Genomic DNA, 3,449 nt, shown 5'->3' on the forward strand with positions numbered 1-3,449 from the left:
CACCAACGATTACAAATTGCTACTCTTACCAAGATTGCCGAGGTCATTCAAAATCGTCACACTCACCAAGATTGCCAATGTCGTTTAGAGTCTTCACCCAAGATTGCCAAGATTGCCAAGATCCCCAAGATCGATCAGAGTCACTGCACAGGATTGCCAAGATTGCCAAGCTCTGCCCAACTTACAAAATGTCGTTCTCTATCTCTCCCCACAAAACAAAAAAACTCACCCCGTTTTTATTTCTATTTCATGCCTACTCCTATATTTGAGAATTCTTACTAATATTACTAAAATACCTCTGCAACTCTTAACATAACAGTAATTTCTCATTGATGTTAAACTAGACATAAAAATTGAAACTTATGCATTTTTAAAAACAAAACTGTATACTTGTAATTTGTCAATTAGCTAGTAACTAGATGCTTAAAATGTTAAGATACTAAATAGAGTTGAATACTGACCTCATTCAGACATTGTTGACTATCACTGCCTAGAATTATTCATAGTAAAAAATGCTTGTAACATTAAAGTTTAACCTCTCGTTGAATATCACAAACCTTTTCTAGATGTTTCATTTGTTAATTAGGTACTAACTAGATGTTTAATAAATGTTTAAACTGTCCAGGTACTAACTAGAGTTGACAGCTAACCTCATGTATAATTCTTGATAGCAAATATTAGTATAGTAACATGGCTGATGGTATTTTACCTCTCATTGAATGATTTAAACCTATTTTGGATGTTTAATTTGTCAATTCAATGCTAACTAGATGTATAATAGATGTTAAAACTGTCAAGGTACTCGAGTTAACTACTAACATCGTTCAGACATTGTGATGGCGCACGCCATCGAGGATCTTCGACGACGTTGTTGGCGCCGCCCTCCACCGTCGTCGAAGATTGGACGATAAATGCTCACGTACCACTTTTCATTTTCATCGTTCATCTCTCTTGTTTTTGTTTTCTTGTCGTGTCCTTGTGTTTCGTCGCGTTCGCGATGTGTCCCGTACGTCCCTCAGAATCTCCACCCAGAATCCGCACGACTCGCCCCCAGAATCTCCACCGTCGCCACAGGGACGCACACTCAAAATTCACCTACCGTCGCATGCGTTCGGCGACGATTCTCGCGGAGTTTGTCGATCCTGGCTGATTCCGTTGTGTTGGCGCCACCTGCACCTAAATTGAGCAGCGTTCGGGCTTCCTTTCCCCCCTACGCCATCAATCCTGATTCTTGGGTGAACTTTCAACTCTCAATTCCCCCAGATCCGGGCGTTTTAATTCCCCCATAGAAGGCTCCACCGCCTAACTCCGAATGAGTGTGGTCCTCACCATACCTGCCTGAACAAAGGAGGCCTACACCTCTCTGACGAGGTCAATGGCATTGCAGATTGATTGGACAACCTCCGCCTCTGTGAGGACGTCCAATATTTCAGCGTCTCTTGCAGGCGGTGAACTCCGGTGCTATCGCCGCCACCCCGCTTTCCAGGACGAATCGGGATCTAACGGAATTGAGGCCTCAACAGGAGTCTCGCTCTTGGGATACCACCCCGAGGGACATCCGACCTCCCGCCGAGTTGTGGGAGCGTAACTGCCTAGTGAGGGAGTGCTCGCACCACTCCCCGCTGCTCAAGGACGTCTACCGACAGCACAGTCCCTACTCGGAACCAACCCAACTGGCCTCTTTCCTTGAGGACTTGTCCCCACAGGGACTGCCACAAGTCCGGCGAATCCCGGCATTTCATTCTCCCCCTCCGACCTTTATATAGAGCTCCAGTATTTTCCTCACTCGTCGAGCCGCCGTGATCTCTCCAGCGACTCTCTGTCACACCTGCTTCGACCGCCGCTGACGTCGACGAATTCCTGCACCGCGAGCCACGCCGACGAGGTACGCCGTCCTCTCCCGTCGCTTGTTTATTTACCCTTGACAGTATATTTTCGTCTTGACTCCACCGCGCTCGGGCTAGGTAGGTGAGAGAGAAGAATTGAGAGAACTACGACTCTATGAGTGTCTTACCGGTACGGACGGGTACGTCTGTTACGTGCCAGCCCTACGGATAGAATCCGTTTGGCCGTAGACACCTTTGTTGCTCCAACAAGGTTTGAGACGCCACCGTCGCCATCACCTGGCGACCTCGTCCAAGCTTGGAGCTCGGTGCCTCCCTCGTGTCGGAGACTGCACGTACGACACTATACACATCTTTTCATTTGCAATATATCATATACCAACTTTGGTGAATTATACACATAATTTAAGTCATAAATATTCAAATAAATTCATACTTTGAAGTTATTTAGTTCAATTTATACAAAGTATAAGTTAATTTAAAGTTAAAACAATAATATGTATGTATATACAGATTATTAGTGTAGGCGTGCAAATTCACCGAAAATGTGAATAAGTAAACATAGTAAAAGACATTAATTGTGCTTGTATTGATGAACAAGAGCAGGTGCATTGATATTATCAATAATTCTCATGCAACAAGTCATTGTGTTTGCCTTTGTTAAGTGACATTTGATCTTTCAGTGATATTGGTCTTCCATTCAGTTTAAGTAATTCGTGGTTAAAATATAGATTATCATCTAATGGTGAATTAGTTTTTTAATAGAACAATGATTCTTCATCTCCTTATCCACCACGGGTTTTTGGTAATCCATGAATGCATGTATATAATTTGGCTTATCATGTTATTTCATACTTAAAGGTATACATTAGGATTCTCATTGTCTACTTTTTCTTATGAGTTCACCATTTATGTCCTGAACTAGTGAATTGTTTTCAATACTTCAAGGAATATTGGCACCTCTAATGCAAAAGTGAGAAAAAAAAATCATACCACAGAGTTGTATATGAATTATTTATCCTAGTGTAACAAGCTCAAATCAAATAAAAGGGCTTAAATTATGTAACTTGTGAGAATATATCTCTCGTAAGACGTGAAGGAGAGCATTATGTGGTAATACGAATGATTATATGCTCACCTATTGGTTAGCATGATGGGTACATAATGCTATGACAATGTTTAAAATACATTTGAAAATGTTTAAGTATTCCTGTCCATAGGATATCATCACCAAATAACCCCCCTCATATGATGAGGATGTTTGACTATAAAACATGTTGTATAGAGAATTGAGAGATGGTGGGTGCTCTTGACTAAATTCATATGTACGAATCCATTGATAGTTTCATACCTGTGTTGCATTTTCTATCTCCTTAATCTAGATGAAAAAAGTGATTCTTGCAGCAGAAAACTTGGAACATAATCAAAACGTCAGAAAAAAAATCACCTTGGCACAGATTGCATTTGTGATTTCTTGTATCCTTTAATGAGACTTATTGGGCTTCTCAATTGTGCAGCCCGTAGACATATCCACGCAGTCCTTGACACATTGAATCTCATCCTTAACCTTGACGAACCATATTCATGCTCTATTGCCATAGAGAA

The sequence above is a fragment of the Wolffia australiana genome, chromosome 14 (assembly GCF_029677425.1).
Source record: "Wolffia australiana isolate 7733 chromosome 14, ASM2967742v1".
Classification (NCBI taxonomy): Eukaryota; Viridiplantae; Streptophyta; class Magnoliopsida; order Alismatales; family Araceae; genus Wolffia; species Wolffia australiana.